This window comes from Oryx dammah, unplaced genomic scaffold (genome assembly GCF_014754425.2).
Source record: "Oryx dammah isolate SB20612 unplaced genomic scaffold, SCBI_Odam_1.1 HiC_scaffold_23, whole genome shotgun sequence".
In the NCBI taxonomy this organism is placed as follows: Eukaryota; Metazoa; Chordata; class Mammalia; order Artiodactyla; family Bovidae; genus Oryx; species Oryx dammah.
The window spans coordinates 21832582-21854368 of record NW_024070207.1 but is presented as its reverse complement, the minus strand read 5'-3'; the positions used below and the strand labels follow the sequence as shown (position 1 = coordinate 21854368).

Here is a 21787-nt window from a genome sequence, read left to right as displayed (position 1 = left end):
GAAGGAAATGGCAACCCACTCCAGTATTATTGCCTGGAGAATCCCATGGACAGGGGAGCCTGGTGGGCTACAGTCCATGTGGTCACAAAGAGTCAAACACGACTGAAGTAACTTAGCACATACATGAACACACTACTAACCAGACACTAACCGAGAAATTTGGTTAGAGACCTACCTTGAGACAGGAGCCTACTATAGAGAAGGGGGAAACAGAATCGAAGCACAACTGAGGCCTGTATTACATACCTATCAGAAGTGTGAAGTCAGGGTCTGCTCTTCGTCTGTGCTTGCACTCTGGGCCCAAACCAAGGCAATGTATGAGCTGTTGATCAAGCCCTTTGATTTTCTTAACTGCACCTGAAAAGAAAGAAAATACTGTGGAATACCTTTGCAACAGATAAAAATTAATTTCCCTCAGTAGGAATTCAGCAAGAAAAACCTAACAAAAACAAAACAAAAACACACCAGTCTTCTAGTTCCATTAAAAAAAAAATTCAACCGGAAACTACCTACCCTTAGGAGAAATAAGCCTAAATGTACAGATGGTCTGGACTTTTTACTACAAACCCATTGTGATATAACCCACTGTGACCATTTAGTCACTCCACAGAGTAATTTTCTGGGATTGAGGTTTGTGGTCATACTGATGAACCTTTCTGCTTACCTAAACTACTGGCCCTGAGGTTCCTGAAATGAATAACCTGTTAGTCCTGCATCCACAGATACACAAACATTCTCCTGCTTATAACTTATTGATTCCCACGAGGGATGAGTGTCCTCACACAAGGGACAAATGACAGGTTTGTGTAGCACTCTCAGTCATTTAGCTAGAAACAAGTTATAAAACTGGAAGAAGTCACTTAAGTGAGATGCTCTGTAGAGACCAATCTCTACACCTGTTTCAAAAGGATCCATATTACAGGAGTATACACATTGTATGCATGGCTAGAACCTGGATTTATTCAAAGTGGCAAAGGTCTTCAACCATACCCTAATTAAGTGAATCATCAAGATAATTCAGGCCCTAACCCTGACCAATAACAAACTGACAGAATACATCACAGCTCCTCTTGCTTCAAAACTGGAGGGTAAATGACTATTTGTATTCATAACTATCTAAATGATTTGACAGCATAACTTCATAAGCGGCACACAGGATATGATCCTCACAGGATGATGCCCCAGATTTCCACAGGGACATCCCCACACCACCTGGTCACTTCCTCAGGCCTTTATGTCTCCTTCTCAGGGAGGCCCTGGCCAAACAACCTACCTGCAAGTGCAGGTCCCTCCCCCTCCTCATGCCCAATTCCCCTTCTCTGCTTTTCTGTGGTGACAGCAGATGTCATTATCTATCAGAATACACCTGTATCTCATTGAGCTTACTTTTCAGTCTCCCCCACTAGAATGTGAGCCCCATGTGAACAGGAATTTATGTCTCTTTTGTGTCTGTATTTCCAGCATGAGGAAGAGTAGCTGGCCCATAGTAGGTGCTCAGCAAATGATGAAGGTTACCTTTGGCCACCAGCCCTAAAAGTTCATGCCATTCTCAGAGCTGACCCTGTTAAATGTACAGTATGTATCCTCCAGAATTTCTTCTCTATATTTACATTCTCACACAGGGATCATTAGAAATAGATACTCTACACTATATTTAAGCAGTTGAATAATTCTACACTATTTAAAAATCACCTGTTTCCAGTCCTAACTGGAGATACAGCCAACTACATCTTGGTAATACAACCAGAATCAACTCTTTCAGGTGGGTATTTTCACCCATATTACTCAATAGCATACTGAAAACACAATGACTTATCAGTTTTGCTTGCATAGTTGCTTTTGGATAGTTTTAGCTCTTTATCATGAATCATTTCAAACAAAGAATATATGAATTCTATATGTCAGTCAAGCAGTTTTAACAATCAACATTTTGTCAAGTTTTTTTTTTCTAGCATATTCCAAAGCATATTCCCAGTATTTTATGATACCATGTCTAAACCTAAAGAAGTTATTTCCTCCACATGTGGTGGTGGTGGCTTAGTCACTAAGTTGTGTCCGACTTTTTTGACCACATGGACTGTAGCCTGCCAGTCTCCTCTGTCCATGGGATTCTCTAGACAAGAATACTGGAGTGGGTTGCCATTTCCTTTTCCAGGGAATGTTTCCGACCCAGGAATCGAACCAGGGTCTCCTGCATTGCAGGCATATTCTTTACCAACTAAGTACGAGAGAAGCCCTTCCTCCACATACTCTACTGTAACATAAATTACAACAAATAGGACTTTAAAATATATAACCAAAATACTATTACTACATCTAAGAAAAATTACAATTATTCCCTAATGCTACATGAAACTATCCATGTCCAATATAGCTATTTCACCTAAATATCTCTCTTAAATTTGATTTGTTCTTAGGATCTGAACAGGTAACTTACATAGCACTAACTGAAATAGGACTTAGTCTTCTTTTCACCAATAACAGCCCCTGCTCCTCTTTTTTTTTTTTTTTTTTTGCTATCCTTTTGATGAAAAGACTGAATTATCTGTCCCATAGAATTACTCACATTCTGTACTTATATGCATCCTGTCCTGAACGGGTTCCATTAGAAACAGAACATCCTGTTGTGAGATCTATGAACTTGATAAAATTCAGGCTCAGTTATTTTAGCAAGAACATTTTAGATGATGCTTCGTATCCCTATTGTATCATATCTGAACACCCACATTGTATCCCACACTTTGATGTAAAGGTTGATCAGTGGGTTGTATTATTCTAACCTTAATTAACTCACATTATAAAATTTCCCATCGATCTTTTACTGAAATTTTATTAAATGTACACATTGATTTACTATGTAAATTTTTGATATGCTCATCACATACCATATAGACTTCCCTGGTGGCTCAGATGGTAAAGCGTCTGCCTACAATGCGGGAGGCCCAGGTTCAATCACTGGGTCGGGAAGATCCTCTGGAGAAGGAAATGGCAACCCATTCCAGTATTCTTGCCTGGAAAATTCCATGGACGGAAGAGCCTGGTAGGCTACAGTCCATGGGGTTGCTAGGAGTCAGACACGACTGAGCGACTGAGCGACTTCACTTTCACATACCATATAATTCACAATATTAAAATGTACTGGTTACTGATTTTTAGTATTTTCAGAAAATTGTGGATCCATGACCACAGTAAATTTTAGGGCATTTTCAACATCCCCCAAAGAAAGTCTATGAGTGGATGGGTTAGACACCTAGTCGTGTCTGACTCTTTGCGACCCCACGAACTGTAGCCCGTCAGGCTCCTCTATCCGTGGGATTCTCCAGGCAAGAATACTGAAGTGGATTGCCAGCCCCTTCTCCAGAGGATCTTCCTGACCCAGGGATCAAACCCAGGTCTCCTGCATTGCAGGCAGATTCTTTACCATCTGAGCTACAGGGAAGATCTTGGCCAGGGTGAAAGTGAAAGTGAAGTTGCTCAGCCAGGGTGAAAGTGAAAGTGAAGTTGTTCAGTCGTGTCTGACTCCTTTCGAGCCCATGGACTGTAGCCTACCAGGTTCCTCCATCCATGGGATTTTCTAGGCAAGAATACTGGAGTGGGTTGTCATTTTCTTCTCCAAAGAAAGTCTATACTAATTATGAATGACTGCCTATTCTCCTAATGGGACTGATAACCCACTGAATGGTACAAAGATTAAGTTCAAATTGAAAACATCTGAGCTACAAGAGAGCCAGTGAAGTGAAGTGAAAGTTGCTCAGTTGTGTCGGACTCTTTGTGACCCCATGGACTATACAGTCCATGGAATCCTCTAGGCCAGAATGGAATGGGTAGCCTTTCCCTTCTCCAACCCAGGGATTTAACTCAGGTCTCCCACATTGCAGGCAGATTCTTTACCAGCTAAGCCACAAGGGAAGCCCAAGAATACTGAAAAGGGTAGACTATCCCTTCTCCAGCAGATCTTCCTGACCCAGGAATCAAACCAGTCTCCTGAACTGCATTCAGATTCTTTACCAACTGAGCTATCAGGAAGCCCTTGAGAGAGGCAGAAATAAGTCATTTCTGAACTTGCCTTATCTAACTAAAGCTGAACTTTGTAAGAGACAGCTGCTACAACCCCACCCACATTGCCAGGAGGTGGGAGTGGGGGGTGGGGATGTGTGTCTCTAATCAGGGAGGCCTGAACTTGGATATTGGTTTAGTGGTTTAATTGCTAAGTCCTGTTCGACTCTTTGTGACCCCATGGACTGTAGACTGCCAGGCTCCTCTATCCATGGGATTCTCCAGGCAAGAATCTGGAGTGTGTTGCCATCTCCTTCTCCAAGAGATCTTTCTGACCCAGGGATCAGACTCAGGTTTCTTGCATTGAAGGTGGAGTCTTTACCCACTGAGCCACCAGGGAACATTTCAAGATTGCATAAATAAGCCTCATCAGATGCTTCCATCCTTTGAAGTTCTAATCCACCAAGCCCCTTGAGAACTTGGTATATAAACCCCTAACTCTAGCCCATTAGGGAGCCTCTTCATCTGAAAGTTCCTACATAGTTAATAAATGTTTCTCCTATTAATTTACTGTTAATTAATTTTCAGGCCCCAAGCCAGTTAAGTCTAAGATGGTAGAGAAAATGTTTTCTTCCCAACAGTCCCTCTCACAAGCCCCTGAAAACCACAAGTTGATTTTTTAATTTCCGTAGATGTGTCTGTTCTGGATATTTTAAGTGAATGAGATCTTACAAAATGTGTTCTTTGCAGTCTAGTTTTTTTCATCTATCATTCATATTTTAGTATGTATCACTATTTCATTTCATATTATAGCTAAATAAAAATCCATGGTAGGGGTATACAGCACATTTTGCATAAAAATTCAACAGTCAGTGGACATGTGGGTTATTTCCATTTTGGCTTTGTGAATAATGCAGCCATAAACATTCACATACAAGTTTCTGTTTGAACATTTGTTTTAAATTCTCTGGGATATATATCTAGGGGTGAAATTGCTGTTGATGTGGTCACTCTAGGTTGAAATTTTGGTGGAAGTGCCAAACTACTTTCTATAGTGTCCCCACCATTTTACATTCTCATACGGTGGTGTATGAGGGTTTCAATTTCTGCATATCCTTATTTCACTTATTTTCATCTTTAAAATTAGAGCTGCCCTGAATATAAAATTAACACACAGAAATCCCTTGCATTCCTATACACTAACAATGAGAAAACAGGAAGAGCAATTAAGGAAACAATTCCATTCACCATTGCAATGAAAAGAATAAAATACTTAGGAATAAATCTACCTAATGAAACAAATGACCTATATATAGAAACTATAAAACACTGATGAAAGAAATCAAACATGACACAAATAGATGGAGAAATATACCATGTTCACGGATCAGAAAAATCAATATAGTGAAAATGAGTATACTACCCAAAGCAATCCATAGATTCAATGCAATCCCTATCAAGCTACCAATGGTATTTTTCACAGAACTAGAACAAATAATTTCACAATTTGTATGGAAATACAAAAAACCTCGAATAGCCAAAGCAATCTTGAGAAAGAAGAATGGAACTGGAGGAGTCAACCTGCCTGACTTCAGACTATACTACAAAGCTACAGTCATCAAGACAATATGGTACTGGCACAAAGACAGAAATCTAGATCAATGGAACAAAATAGAAAGCCCAAAGATAAATCCATGCACCTATGGACACTTTATCTTTGGCTAAGGAGGCAAGAGTATACAATGGAGAAAAGACAATCTCTTTAACAAGTGGTGCTGGGAAAACTGGTCAACCACTTGTAAAAGAATGAAACTAGAACAGTTTCTAACACCATACACAAAAATAAACTCAAAAAAGATCTCAACGTAAGACCAGAAACCATAAAGCTCTTGGAGGAAAACACAAGCAAAACACCCTCTGACATAAATCACAGCAGGATCCTCTATGGTCCACCTCCCAGAGTAATGGAAATAAAAGCAAAAATAAACAAATGGGACCTAATTAAACTTAAAAGCTTTTGCACAACGAAGGAAACTATAAGCAAAGTGAAAAGACAGTCTTCACAATGGGAGAAAATAATAGCAAATGAAGCAACTGAAAAAGAATTAATCTCAAAAATATACAAGCAGCTCCTGCAGCTCAGTTCCAGAAAAATAAATGACCCAATCAAAAAATGGGCTGAAGAACTAAACAGACATTTCTCTAAAGAAGACATACAGATGGCTAACAAACACATGAAAAGATGCTCAACATCACTATCAGAGAAGTGCAAATCAAAACCACAATGAGGTACCATCTCAAGCCAGTCAAAATGGCTGCTATCAAAAAGTCTACAAACAATAAATGCTGGAGAGGGTGAGGAGAAAAGGAACCCTCTTACACTGTTAGTGGGAATGCAAACTAGTACAGCCACTATGGAGAACAGTGTGGAGATTCCTTAAAAACTGGAAATAGAACTGCCATATGACCCAGCAATCCCACTGCTGAGCATCCACACCAAGGAAACCAAAATTGAAAGAGACACATGTGTCCAAATGCTCATTGCAGCACTGTTTACAATAGCCAGGACATGGAAGCAACCTAGATGTGCATCAGCAGATGAATAGATAAGGAAATTGTGATAAATATACACAATAGAATATTACTCAGCCATTAAAAAGAATGCATTTGAATCAGTTCTAATGAGGTGGATGAAACAGGAGCCTATTATACAGAGTGAAGTAAGTCAGAAAGAAAAACATCAATACAGTATACTAAGGCATATATATGGAATTTAGAAAGATGGTAAAGATGACCCTATATGTGAGACAGCAAAAGAGACACAGCTGTAAAGAACAGTCTTTTGGACTCTGTGGGAGAAGGTGAGGGTGGGATGATTTGAGAGGGTAGTGTTGAAACATCTATATTATCATATGTGAAGGGGATCACCGGTCCAAGTTTGAGGCATGAGACAGGGTGCACTCAGGGCTGGTGCACTAGGATGACCCTGAGGGATGAGATGGGGAGGGAGGTGGGAGGGGGGTTCTGGATGGGGAACACATGTGCGCCCGTGGCTGATTCATGCCGATGTTTGGTAAAAACCACTACAGTATTGTAAAGTAATTAGCCTCCATATAAAATAAAGAAATTAATTTTCTAAAAAAAGAAAAAATAATAACATGAAAGAAGCCTGAAAAAAATAATTAGAGCTGCCCTGGTAGATGTGAAGTTGTATCTCTTGGGATTTTCATGTTGATTTCTCCAACGATTATTGATGTTGAACATCTTCTCTTGCACTCAGTGGCCATTTGCATGGAGAGAGCAGTGGATCTGCACCATGAGAGACCCCCGTGTGTGAACCAGGTGGCAAAGCCACATAGCCTCTTTGGACCTCGATTTCCAGGCACAATGAGTAGTTATTTAATCTGTGTTCATGCAGGGAAGGGACACAGCAAAAAAGAATTTGACTTGGATCTCCGTGTGGAGAAACAGCCACTTCTACCTAGAGTGAAGGAAAAGAAACTCACGGAGGAATCCAGAGGGGCAGCTGAGATCCAGAGCTCAGAGGCTGGTCAGGTAATTCCACCTGGAGAGGACGTGGACACTTCCTTCCCTTTCCACTCTCAACAAGGTGGGTAAATTGAAGGGCATGAACCCCTCCCTTCACTCCTTAGGAGTTGAAAGTGGCTGGGTTTTGTGAAATTTCCTTTGTTGACCTGAAACGCAAGGAGGAAGCTGCCTGGGCAGAACTAAGCACCTCAGGGTCCTCATTGTCCTTCTCCTTTCTGCCCTGGAAATTCCCACCACCTCTGCCCAAAAAACAGGGAATAGGGGCAAAAGGGGCCAAGAGTCAGATCCTGAGCTAAGATTTGGACTAGCCAGACAGCAGGTGGTCTTGGGGACCCTGAGCCTGTGCAGGTCCTGTGTGGGGAGCAGAATGGGGGCAGGAAATCCTGAGGCATTAGGGGTAGGCAGCAGGTCAGTTGTGCTGCCCTGCAGTGGGTGCAGAGCTCATGGGTTTACTTCAATTGTTTCTTTGAAGGGTGATTACACTGGGGAATAGATCTGGGTAAGGATGACTTCAGTTCTCCCTTGAAAAACTTCTATATTTGTTAAGATGTTTTTCCTTAAAGAATAATCAAGCCTGAATTACATTTGTCGATGGAATGAACCTTCTAATAAGACCATCTTCACAGTCTTGATCATTTTAGCCACCAAAATGCTGCAGGTTACTCAAGCTCCAAGAGACCATTGTTTCTAAAGACAATCTTTATTTGTATCAATCTCCCGCTTTCTAAACTCCATTAACACCTCTGTAAGGAACAAGGTACCAGGTGGACACAAGCCCCAATTTAATATCTGTCATCTCTGAGTGGAGGCATTATCTGGTACCTTCCTTTTCTTATCTGTGCTAGTTGTGTTTCCTCTGCCTTGCTTAAGTCGCTTCAGTCGTGTGGGACTCTGTGCAACACCGTGGACTGTAGCCCGCCAGGCTCCTCTGTCCATGGGATTCTTCAGACAAGGAGGCTGGAGTGGGTTGCCACTTCCTTCTCCAAGTGATCTTCCCAACTCAGGGATCGAACTCCCTCTCCTACACTGCAGGCGAATTGTATACCGCTGAGCCACCGGGAAGCCCATGTCTCCTTTATTTGAAAGTTATTTCGCTAGAGGAGAATATAACTTTCCACCACAGGAAAAATTAGTCAAGGCACCCGTCAGGCAGGAATAACCTGTTTGTCGCTGCGACTCTCAGACACATAACATCCCCCGCACCAAGCTGGAGGTAACCGCGGGAAAAGGCGCTTAAGAAGTAGTGGCTCCCTAACAGGCCCTTGACAAAGAGCAGGAGGTGACCGGGCACAAGGAGCGTCTCCTCTTGGGACTCTGCCTCTCACTTGAGGAGGGATAATTCAAGTTAATAATAACCTCAAGCATATGAAATATACAAACTTGTAACATCGTTTGATATTGTACTTACTTAAACTTTTTTCCTCTAAATAGTTTTGCGACTGTCGAACGGTAAAATTTCCGTTTTTACCATTCCTTCACTTTCGTCGCTGGCGGCATGGACCCTACAAGGGAGATAAATGGGCTCTCGTGAGGTTTCCCGTCACCTTCCTAATCTCACCTCTCGCACTCGCACTCCTGGGACCAACTGAGGCTGTCTCAGCCCTCCCCTGGGCGGGGTCAACAGCTAGGAATCGGATTCCCAACCCCTCCTTCTTCAGCGCCCCACCTCCAGTGCGTCGCCAAGGAGACGCCCACGACGAGGGGCGAGGATCAACCCCTCCCACCTCAGCACTCTACCTCCGTTGCGTCTCCGAGGAGACGCCCACGACGGTGGTGGTGGGGGGATGGGGTCATATTGACGAGATAATGCGGGCGACGCTTTACGGCAAGGGCCCGCCGCTGTCGAGCCTCGCTGGCTCCCGCGCGAAACTGAGGTGACCGGGTGTTTCTCGCCGAAGCGTGGCCTCAGCCACGTTGGTCCCCTCGGCCTCCTTCGTGTCCTTTCCCTGGGGCAACGCGGGGCGACGCGGGGCCGGGACCGGCAGCCTTTCTGGCCGGAGGGACCCTCCCCATCTTCTAACGTCTGAGCAGCCTGTACCCTGCATGCAAGGTAGGCCAGTGTTGGCTGCAGCCCGGCCGGCCGGGGGAAGCGGAGACGGGCAGGGGGGCGCCGCGTGGGCCGGGCCGTGGTTTGGCGTTTGGGCTGGGCTGGGTGAGCGTGGGCACCGGGATTGTATTGCCGTGTGTGTTCTGTGCCCTCGCGCCAGTAGGGACAGGGTCCAAGTAGAGCCCCTCGGGCCTCCAGGTCGGTGGGCCTGGAAGCGGTTGCCAGTGGGCAGAGGGCGGGGCGGGCCGGAGGAGTGTGGGAGGCTCGCCAGCTGCTTCTCCCTTCCTCCCCATTTACGTGGCCGCCCTGGAGTCCCCTTCATCGAGTGAGATTGATGTGCTAACCACGGGGACTGGGCATCTCGGAATGCATCCCTAGAGAAGTAACATTTCCTTTCATGAGTTTTTGACCTAAAAAAAAAAAAAATGTAGCTCCATTCTCACGTATCATTGAACCACGTGGAAGAATGTGCTGTGCTTAGCCGCTCAGTTGTGTCCGACTCTTTGCGACCCCATGGACTGTGCCCGCTAGGCTCCTCTGTCCATGGGAATCTACAGGCAAGAATACTGTACTGGGTTGCCATGCCTTTCTCCAGGGGATCCTCCCAACCCAGGGATCGAACCGGGTCTCCCTCATTGCAGGCAGATTCTTTACCGACTGAGCCACCAGGGAAGGAGGGCAATCGAAATAAAAGGGTCAGGGATTTTCATGTAAAGGACTGTACATTTTTTACAGTGGGATTATAAGCATTTCATGGGTAAAAAGGTTTGGGGGCTACTTGAGACAATTCTAGAGGTGAGGGAATGTCTGGTAATACAGGTGGAACATGGACCTGGATCCCCTCGCTGGTTGCGGATGGTGACACCCAACTCAGCATACCGCTCAGGGGCCAGTTTCTTCCCACCGCGAGTGGGTCTGGATACCGTCTCATACGGTACAGGAAGGGCCTCACAGGATGCTGTAGGGCATGGGACCCAGACTCTCTTTGGCAGTAGCAAAAGTAAACAAAAACTCAACTCCAAGCCGGATATAAAGTGCTCGTGCATTTGTCTGGGTCTGGGACCAAGCCGTCATCAGGCAAAATTACACATCCTGTCTGCTGGATGTTCACCCCTAACAGGGTGGCCACCTCTTCCCGTTAACGGTTTTGTGCATGGTGGCGAGGCACTGCGCCTGCACCGGGGCAATAGATCCTGGATCCCCAGTAGCCCTGAGACCCCAAGGTCTACACTGGGGGACCTTGCTCCTGCAGGACAGGTGAGGATCCCCTGACCAGAGGCCCTGGGGCAGTAGCTTCAGCTCCTTGTTCCTGAAAATAGCAGCTGCCTAGGCCACACCCCTGAGGGCCTGCTGCCTTGGTATCCTTGGTGGGCCTGCAAGCCCACACTCAACTCTACTGCCTGTCCCTTCCACACCTGCTCTAGAGGCGTGCACCATGGCCAGGTTCTCCCAGAATCCTCTGTGGGCTCCAAACCCTTCCTTCTTCTCATCACAGGCCTTCCCCAATGGGATCCAGAGGCAGGACCAGGAGTTCAGTTCACTTTAGTCGCTCTTTGAGACCCCATGAACTGTAGCACACCAGGCCTCCCTGTCCATCACCAACTCCTGGAGACTGCCCAAACTCATGTCCATCGAGCTGGTGATGCCATCCAACTATCGCATCCTCTGTTTTCCCCTTCTCCTCCTGCCTTTATATTTCTCAGCATCAGGGTCTTTTCCAATGAGTCAGTTCTTCGAATCAAGTGGCCAAAGTATTAGAGTTTCAGCTTCAGCATCAATCCTTCCAGTGAATATTCAGGACTGATTTCCTGTAAGACTGACCAAAGGACTAGGAGGCCAGGCTCAAAAAGTTTCCACTTGATGACACTCTTGCCCCAGAAATGCTATCCACACTCTGGAGCCTGGCCTCTCCCTCCACACTTTGCAAGTGAAAAAAGGCCCATGGGGGCCAAGAGTCTTCCAAGCCATCCACTGGAGTGTTGTGGGAAGAGATGTCTCCTCTTCTGCTCTGCAGTAAGAATGTACAGATAAGGAAAAGCAAAGGAAGCCATCCATCTCTGGGTCCATGCCCATAGCATCCTAAGAGATTCTGAGTCCAAATGGCCGGATCCCCATTTCCTGGTGACTGGGATGTGATGTATTCTGTCACTTTGTTATTACTGGTCAGGGTTAGGGCCAGAATTAACCTTGATGATTTACATAAGTAGTGGCTGGTTGAAGACCTATGGTACTTGGAATAAATCCAGGTTCTAGCCAGACATACAAAGGCTGTGTTCCTATAATATGGATCCTTATGGAATAGGTATAGAGATTGGTCCCTATACAACATTTTTACTTAAGTGGCTCCATTCTAACTTCTTTCTAGCTAGGTGACTGAGAGTGCTAAACAAACCCCAAACTGTCATTTCTCCTTTGTGCCAGGACACTCATCCCTCATGGTAATCAAAAAGTTGAATGTGGGAGAAGGTTTGTATATCTGTGGATTCAGGGCTACCAGGTTATTTATTGCAGGAACCTCAGGGCCAATAGTTTAGGTAAGCAGAAAGGCTCATCATTGTGTTAAACCACAAGCTTCAGTCCCAGCAAATTACTGTATGGTATAACTAAATGGTCACAGTAGGTTACATCACAGATGGTTTGCAGTGCAAAGTCCAGACCATCTGTATGTTTAGGCTTATTTCTTTTAAGAATAGGTAGTGACTGGCTGGATTTTTTTGTTTTTAATGGAACTAGAAAAAGACTGAAGTGTTTTTTGTCTTTTTTCTCATATTTTTCATGCTGAATTCTTACTGAGGGAAGGTAATTTGCATTGAGGCAAAGGTATTCAACATATTTTCTTTCCTTTGCAGGTCGTGGTAAGAAAATCAAAGGGCTTGATCAACAGCTTAGATATTGCCTTGTTGTGGACCCAGAGTGCAAGGACAGATGAAGCCAGACACTGACTTTACATTTTGATAGGTAGGCAATACAGCCCTCAGTTGTACTTTGATTCTTCTACCCACTTCTATACAGTAGGCTTCTCTCTCAAGGAACGACTCTCACAGAAATTCCTTGGGTCAGTGTCTGGTACTAGCACATTCAGGTATACTTAGTTGCTACAGTTGTTCATCATAATGACCAGAAGAGTTCTGCCTGGGGGATGCAAATATCAACAACCTTGATCCAAGAACCTTGAATTCAGTTTAAACTCAAACCCAAAAAAGACCAGTATTTTACTGGAGCCAATTTCACACCTCTGATAGGTATGGAATAGAACTCCCAGGTGTACTTTGTGTTTTAGTCCTTTGTCTTCTGCAAATATTACTTTCTGAACTGTTTTAATCCAGTGTATACTGGTGCCATGGAGATGTGTTCTTAATGCCAAGACTGAGCAAAGGAAGCATTATTTCAGTAACCTGAGACCTCTTAAACCTATCAAACCAGCCTTCCTGCATAAGGGCAAGGATCCCCAGGCAAGAGGCTCTGGGGCAGGAGATTCAGCACCTTGTTCCTGAACATAGCCACTGCTGACACCACGCCCCCAAGGGCCTGACAGCCAGGGGCTCCTTGGTGGGGAAGCCAGGCCCCAGAACCTGTTGCTCCCATACCTGCTCTGGTGAGGTGGCAGGCTGCCAGGTTCACTCAGGATCTTCAGAGTGCTGGAAACCCTCACTTCCTCCTGTCACAGGCTTTCCCCCCGCTCTCCCCCTGGCAGGATCCACAGAAAGAGCCTGCACGCCATGCTCAAAAGGTTTCCGCTTGATGGCACTGTTGCTCCAGAAATGCCAACCACCCTCTGTAGCTGGGCCTCTCGCTCCACCCTTTGCATGTTGAAAAAGGCCCACGGTAGCCAAAAAAGCCTTCCAAACCCTCACAGCTAGGTTGGCTCCACTGGAATGTTGGGGGAAGAGGTGTTCCCTGTTTGGGGGGCTCTCCTGGGCAGTAAGCCCCTAGGAAAAAGGACATCCAGAGGAGCCGTCCAGCTCTGGGTCCAGGTCCACAGCAGTCTCTGAGACTCTGAGCTGTGTGGCTTGGCCACTGCTTCCTCGGGGGACCGGGATGTGATGGATTCTCTCACTTTGTTGTTACTGATCTGGATTAGGACCAGAATTACCTCAATGATTCACGTATTAGGGTTTGGTTGAAAACCCTTGCCACTTGTAATAAATCCAGGTTCTAGGCGAGCATCATAGTGTGCGCTCCTGTAATAATGGATCCTTCTGGAACAGTTGTAGAGATTGGTCCCCACAGAGCATTCTTACTTAAGCGGCTCTGTCCACTTTGGTAACTTGTTTCTAGCTAGGTGACTGAGAGTGCTGAACAAACCCTAGATACGTCGTGTGTCCCTTGTGCCAGGACACTCATCCCACATGGGAATCAGTAGGTGGTAAGTGGGAGAACGTTTGTGTATCTGTGGAGGCAGGGCTAACAGGTTATTCATTTCACACACCTCAGGGCTGGTAGTTTAGGTAAGCAGGAAAGGTCATCAGCATGTTAAACCACAACCTCAGTCCCAGCAAGTGACTGTACAGGCGACTAAATGGTCACAGTGAGTTACATCACAGTGGGTTTGCAGTATAAAGTCCAGACCATCTGGACGTTTAGGCTGACTTCTAAGGGTACATAGTGTGGTTTGACTGGGTTTTTGTGTGTGTGTGTTTTCTGTTAATGGAACTAGGAGGTGCCTGGTGTGTGTTTTGTTTTGTTTCTTATATTTTTCAAGCTGAATTCTTACTGAAGGATGTTGATCTGCATCTGTGGCAAAGGAATTCAACAGTATTTCCTTTCCTTTCCAGGTCGCGGCTTGCTAAAATAATAAAAGAGTGTGATGAACGGCTCGTACGTTGCCTTGGTGTGGAGCCAGCGTTGAGGCATAGACGAAGAACAGACACTGATTCCACACTTCTCGTAGGTACATAATACAGCCCTGAGTGGTGCTTTGGTTCTATTACCCGCTTCTGTAGAGTAGGCACCTCTCTCAAGGCAGGTCCCTCACCAAATTTCTTGGGTTACTGTCTGGTGAGTAGCGTGTTCAGGTAGACTTAGTCACTACAGCTGTATCATTGTAATGATCAGAAAAGTTTTCCCTGCTTGATTCAACTAAAACTGGAGCCCGGCAAGGGCCCTTATTTTCCTGGAGCCGATTTCACACATCTGATGGGTGTGGAAGAGAACTCCCCAGTGTACTTTGTGTTTTACTCCTTTGCCTTTCAGAAAGATGATTTTCCGAAGTGTTTTAATCCAGTTTATACTGGTTCTGTGGAGGTACGTCCTTAATGCTAAGACTGAACAAAGGCAGGGTTAGTTCAGCGACCTGAGTCCTTCTGAATCTATCAAAAGTAGCCTTCTTGCAGGATGGGCCAGGTGGCCGGGGGCAGGAGCTTCAGCACCTTGTTCCTGAACATGGCTGCTCCTGACGCCACGCCCCCGAGGGCCTGACAGTGAGGGGCTCCTTGGTGGGGTAGCCAGGCCCTGGAACACCACTACCTGTTGCTCCCACACCTGCTCTGGTGAGGTGGCAGGCCGCCAGGTTCGCTCAGGATATTCGGAGTGCTGGAAACCCTCACTTCCTCCCGTCATAGGCCTTCCCCCGGCAGGATCCAAAGGAAGGGCCTGCATGCCATGCTGAAAGTTTCCCCTTCATGGCACTGTTTTCCCAGAAGTGCTATTGCCCTCTCCTGCTGGGCCACTCCCTCTGCCCTATGTTGGTGAAAAAAGGCTCTCGTTGTGCCAAAGAGCCTTCTAAGTGCTGTAACGGGGCGTTGCTCTAGTGGATTGTTGAAGAAAGAGGTGTCTCCTCCTTAGGGAGCTTCTCCTTGGCAGTAAGGTCATACCTTTGTGTATATCTAAAGCATCCTGTCCACCTGTAGTCCATGTTCATAGCAATCTAGGAGATTCTGAGTCCACACAGCCTGTATCCTCCGTTTTCTGGCGATCACTATGTGATATGTTCTGTCAGTTTGTTATTGGTCAAGTTTCAGGCCAGAATTCCCTTGATGATAATAATAATTAGGCTTTGGTTGAAGGCCTTTGCCACTTGGAATAAATCCAGCTTGTAACCATGCATACAAAGTGTGTGCTTGTGTTACATGACTCCTTTGGGAATAGGTGTAGAGATGCTGTAATTATCATCACTATAAATGTCTGCATAGTTTTAGGAAATTTTTAAATATACTATATATTCAATAAGTACCCATTTTTACCTCCCGAGGTTTCTGACAGTCTTAATTTCAAAGAGTTGCTGGTTATTTTTATGAAAGTACCCCTGTGGAGGTGTCGGTGGAAGACTCTTTGTGGTAGTCATAGTAAAGTGAAATATGCCCCTGACTTCATGGAAAAAATGACATCAACTCCAAATGTTAATGAAGTTGTTAATCAAGATGAACTCATTCATTGCCAGTAGGAATACAAAATACTCTAACCACTCTATGTAATAAATGAAAACTTAATGTGGTCTATTTTGAAGGGTAGCTATCTTTGAGGAAAAAATAAAATTTACTAGCACACAAACAAAGGGAAAGTGGGATGCTCAGGGTTTCACACTGGCTCCTTCTGTTGGTGAATTCAAAACATAAGGACAGTAATAAATGTGAGCAAAAGTGGAAATAAGTTGTTAGGAAAGGTCCAGCCCATAAAGAAGGAAATATACTTAGGCAACCTCTGGAAAGATTATTTATCTACCCCATAGTACTCAGCCAATGAGCAACTGGGAAAGGGACTTGTGTGCTAGAAAATAAATTGCTTGTTGTAACTGCCCTGGGTGTGCCTGCCCACCAGACCCATCTTGCAAGACCTTCACTAAAGCCTTGCTTCCCACTGCACCTTGTGTCTCCAAGTCCATTCTTTTGGTTTGGGCCAGTGGGCTTTATTTCCCACACTTTGGAAGTTTGGCAATCACACAGAAACATGTACACAAATGTTTATAGTTTTTTTCATAATTTCCAAACCTTGTAAGCAACCAAGATGTCCTTGAGTCGGTGAATAGATGAACAAATACAGTGTGGAATAAAAGAAAGGAGCTATCAAGCTGCAAACATACTTGGAGGAATCCTAAATGCACATTGCTAAGTGTAAGAAGCCAACCTGGGGGAAAGAAAAAATTTACTGATAAGGTTCCAACTGTATGACATTCAAGCAAAGGCAAAAACTGGGGACAGTTAGAAGATAAGTGGTTATTAAGGATTCCACGGAGGGATGGAGAGATGAATAGGTGGAACACAGGATTTTTTTTTTTTTAGGGTAATGAGAGTCTATCTAATGTACTATAATGGTGGACACATATCATTATGTATTTGTCAAAACCTATAGAAGTGTGACACAAATATTGAACCCCAATGTAAACTAGAGTTCATTACAAACTAGAGTTGTAACAAATGTGTAACACTATCAGAAGCTGTTAAGAGGGAAAGCTGGAGTTCAGAGTAGGCAAACGGTCATATTCTCTGTACTTTCCACTCATTTTTCTGTAAACCTAAAACTACTAAAAATGTATTAAATTTAAAAAAATACTCTGACAGTTCATTTCTTAACTGTATAACCTTGAAAAGAGGTTGCATTGTACAAAATACAAACTGGAATCTTTTTACAACCTTAATTGAGCATCCAGAATGAGATGCTCCCCAAAATCTGAGTGTTGAATGATATATGCTTTATGATGATTAACTGAAACACTTGTATAGAAAGTTACGAGAGTGAAGGTGAGAAGTTAAAATATGGGTGCTAGGTAGAAGACACCCATCTGAACAGGAGTTAAGAGTATGCCACCCCAAAACCTGCCTCTTTGTAATATTTTCAGGTAAAGGCCCCAACACATGAAAAGCTCCAAAAATAGCACAAGCTTTCCTTCTACAAAGGAAATTTCCATTTACAAGGGAAATTTTCATTTGTAAAATGTGTCTCTCCTTTAAAAGGAAGAGGAACTCTTATTTAACTTTGACGTCTAACACTGTGTGGGTGTATAATTATGATGATCTCTATACATACATCTGCAAAGTGGACCACAATAAGATTAGTTAATATCACCTCACATAGTTAGCTAAGATTTGCTGTTAGTGACTTTCAAGTGTACAAAAAATTCACTGTGCTGTACATTAAATCTCCAGCACTTATTCATCTCTTATAAGAAGAAATTTGTATTTTATGACCATTTTCACCGACTTCCCCTGTCCCTAGCAGATCCCACATATAAAGAAGTATATTATTTGTCTCTGACTTATTTCACATAGCATAATGCCTTCAAGATTTATCCATGTTGCTGCAAGTAGTAGAATTCCTTCTTTTCTGTGACTGAAGAGTAATTCATTGTATGTGTATGTGTGTATCACATTGTCTTTGCTATTTTGTTGGAGGGGGGCACACAACTTGTGGGATCTTAGTTCTCTGACCAAGGATTGAATCTAGGCCCTTGGCAGTGAAAATGCAGAGTCCTAAACACTGGACTATTGGGGAAGTCCCTATATCACATTTTCTTTATCCATTCTCCGCACAGTAGACACCTACGTTGTTTCTGTGTTTTGGCTATTGTAAATAATGCTGCAAATGAACATGGGAGTGCAGGTATCTGTTCAAGATAATGGTTTCTTTTCTTTCAGATATATATCCAGAAGTGGGGGTTACTGATGAACACTCCCATGTTTACTTGGGCAGTACATATGTTAATAAACTTCTATTTGTTTTTCTCCTCATAATCTGTCTTTAGCCAGTCAAATTTATAGGGTTCTGGGTATAGAACCCAGGATTTTTCCCTCTTTTACAAGGGACATTGATCTGGTGAATCCTGTCCCAGTTTTACCTAATCACTCTCTAAATAGGTTCAAACAAGCCAGAATACTTATACTGAACACAGCTTAAGTCTAGCTACGTATAGATAATATTTCCATCTTTTTTGCCCTTTCTTGCAAATGTCACCTCAAGTCAGACATTTTAGAAAGCTATGTATATATGCATCATTTATTTCTAAAAGTGATATACACTGCTAACTATATTTGTCTTTAGAGTCTGAAGTAAAAAGTATTCGTGGCTAAATATTCATTCCCAGAGCATATTTGAACATGAGAAGTCCATTTTGAACCTAAATAAGAAAATTGCTTGAATTCTACTTTTGTCTAATATTTTCCTAGTCTAAAATAAATAAATATAAAATAAATAGACATAAATATAAAATAAACATAAGTCATTAGCACAAAAAAGCAAGAAATGTACATTAAAATGATGTATAACATAATCACATTTATTAAACAATGTATGCCAATATAAAGGGCAAAGTTCAACAATGCAAAAGTACAAATATTTTTGCACCAACCTAATATTACAATTAAAAATAATAACCTATTCCTCTTTCATATTACTGAACCTACCCTGTGTTATAACCAGAATAATAATACAGAACAGGCATTTGACAGAACTGGTTTTCTTCCTATAAAGAAACTACAAATGAGTTTCTGCTGGAACCTTCTCAACAGAGATTTCAATAAGGTATAAATGAAGTTTCTTAACTAGAAGGGGCTATATAACAGTACATTTCACATGCGAAGTTTCATATCGTTCTTCAGAGATTCCAGCGTAGAAAGACAGAAGATTTTTCCTTCAGCAACCCAGGGGATAAACAAGATCATTTCAAAATCCTTCCTAGCTCTAAGGTGTAAGGTGTCGTCACTCAGTCGTGTCCAACTCTTTGTGACCCATGGACTGTAGCCTACCAGGCTCCTCCGTCCATGGGATTTTCCAGGTAAGAGTACTGGAGTGGGTTGCCATTTCCTTCTCCAGGGGATCTTCCCTACCCAGGGATCGAACCCGGGTCTCCTGCATTAAAAGCAGATGCTTTACCCTCTAAGCCACCAGGGAAGCTAGCTCTAGGGTTTGTGAAAATATCATGCTATTTTGATAGATTTAAAAGGTTTCAGGTTACTGAAGTAACCCTGCCTTTGCTCACTCAGTTCAGTTCAGTTCAGTCACTCAGTTGCGTCAGACTCTTTGCAACCCCATGAACCACAGCACGCCAGGCCTCCCTGTCCATCACCAACTGCCGGAGTCGACCTAAACCCATTTCCATTGAGTTGGTGATGCCATCCAACCATCTTACCCTCTGTCGTCCCTTTCTCCTCCTGCCCTCAATCTTTATCAGCATCAGGGTCTTTTCAAATGAGTCAGCTCTTCACATCAGGTGGCCAAAGTATTGGAGTTTCAGCTTCAACATCAGTCCTTCCAATGAACACCCAGGACTGATCTCCTTTAGGATGGACTGGTTGGATCTCCTTGCAGTCTAAGGGACTCTCAAGAGTCTTCTCCAACACCACAGTTAAAAAGCATCAATTTTTCATTCAGCATTCAGCTTTCTTTATAGTCCAACTCTCACATCCATACATGACTACTGGAAAAACCATAGCTTTAACTAGACGGACCTTTGTTGACAAAGTAATGTCTCTGCTTTTTAATATGCCGTCTAGGTTGGTCATAACTTTCCTTCCAAGGAGTACACGTCTTTTAATTTCATGGCTGCAGTCACCATCTGCAGTGATTTTGGAGCCCAGAAAAAGAAAGTCAGCCACTGTTTCCACTGTTTCCCCATCTATTTGCCATGAAGTGATGGGATCAGATGCCATGATCTTAGTTTTCTGAATGTTGAGCTTTAAGCCAACTTTTTCACTCTCTTCTTTCACTTTTATCAAGAGGCTCTTTAGTTCTTCTTCACTTTCTGCCATAAGGGTGGTGTCATCTGCATATCTGAGGTTATTGATATTTCTCCCAGCAATCTTAATTCCAGCTTGTGCTTCTTCCAGCCTAGCGTTTCTCATGATGTACTCTGCATATAAGTTAAATAAGCAGGGTGACAATATACAGCCTTGATGTACTCCTTTTCCTATTTGGAACCAGTCTGTTGTTCCATGTCCACTTCTAAGTGTTGCTTCTTGACCTGCATACAGGTTTCTCAAGAGGCAGGTCAGGTGGTCTGGTATTCCCATCTCTTTCAGAATTGTCCACAGTTTATTGTGATCCACACAGTCAAAGCCTTTGCTCACTAATAGCATTAATAACGCATTTCCATGGCACCAGTATAAATTCATTTAAAACACTTGAAACTCATCTTTGTAAAAGGGAAAGGAGTAAAACACAAAGTACACATGGGAGTTCTGTTGCATACCTATCAGATGTGTGAAGTTTGATCCAGGAAACTAATGGCCTTTCTGGGCTTGAGTTTTTAACTGAGTTCAAGGGTGTTGGAACTTATCAATAGGTTGATATGTGAATTGCACAGGCAGAACTCTTCTCATCACTACAATGAACAACTATAGTAACTTAAGTATACCTGAAAGATTGAAGGCAGGAGGAGAAGGGGACAACAGAGGATGAGATGGTTGAATAGCATCACAAACACAATGGACAGGAGGAGTTTGAGCAAGCTCTGAGAGATAGAGAAGGATAGGGAAGCCTGGTGGGCTGCAGTCCATCGGGTCACAAAGAGTTGGAAAGGAATGAGCAGAAGTACCAGAACACACTACTATCCACTGACCAGAGGAAATTCAGTGAGAGACCTGCCTTGAGAGAGGAGCCTACTGTACAGAAAGGACAATAGAATCAAAACACAACTGAGGGCTGTATTAAATACCCATCAGAAGTGTGAAGTCAGTGTCTGCTCTTCATCTCTGTTTGTACTTTGGGACCACACCAAGGCTAAATGAGCTGTTGATAATGCCCTTTGATTTTCTGACTGAACCTAAAAAGAAAGAAAATACTGTTGAATACATTTGCCACAGGTGCAAATTAACTTCCCTCAGAAGGAATTCAGCAAGAAAAGCAAGAAATAAAATAACACACCAGTCTTCTAGTTCCAGTAAAAGAAAAATCCAGCCAGCAACTACCTATCCTTAGGAGAAATAAGCCTAAAGGTACAGATGGGCTGGACTTTATACTGCAAACCCATTGTGATATAACCCACTGTGACCATTTAGTCACTTGAAAAAGTAACCTCTTCTGGCAAGACTTCAGTAGAGCCAACCCTCTTGTAGGGCTTGGTAGGTTCTTGGGCCTCCAAGCGCCTTTTTTGACCCAAAAAGGGTGGAGGGAGAGAATGCTAGAGATAATGGTAGCATTTCTGGAGCAACAGTGCCATCAAGTGGATGCGTTTTGAACATGGCCTCCCACCCCTACCTGTGGTCCTGCTGGGAAAGGCCTGTGAGGGGTGAAAAGGAGGTACCAGAACACTCAGAGGATTCTGGG

General features: G+C 43.6%; 2 long non-coding RNA genes across 2 annotated transcripts in view; both read left to right on the top strand.

Annotated features, from left to right (window-relative positions):
- The first annotated feature begins 213 nt into the window (after nucleotides 1–213).
- LOC120881421 overlaps nucleotides 214–21787 on the top strand; it is a 25193-nt gene continuing 3619 nt past the window's right edge. Inside the window, exon 1 of the long non-coding RNA XR_005725304.1 lies at nucleotides 214–262. This is a non-coding gene — a long non-coding RNA (uncharacterized LOC120881421). The remainder of the gene's footprint in view (nucleotides 263–21787) is intronic.
- Nucleotides 9389–18753, top strand: LOC120881419. Its single transcript, XR_005725301.1, has 3 exons — nucleotides 9389–9595; nucleotides 12442–12550; nucleotides 14368–18753. It is a non-coding gene; the product is annotated as an uncharacterized LOC120881419 (long non-coding RNA).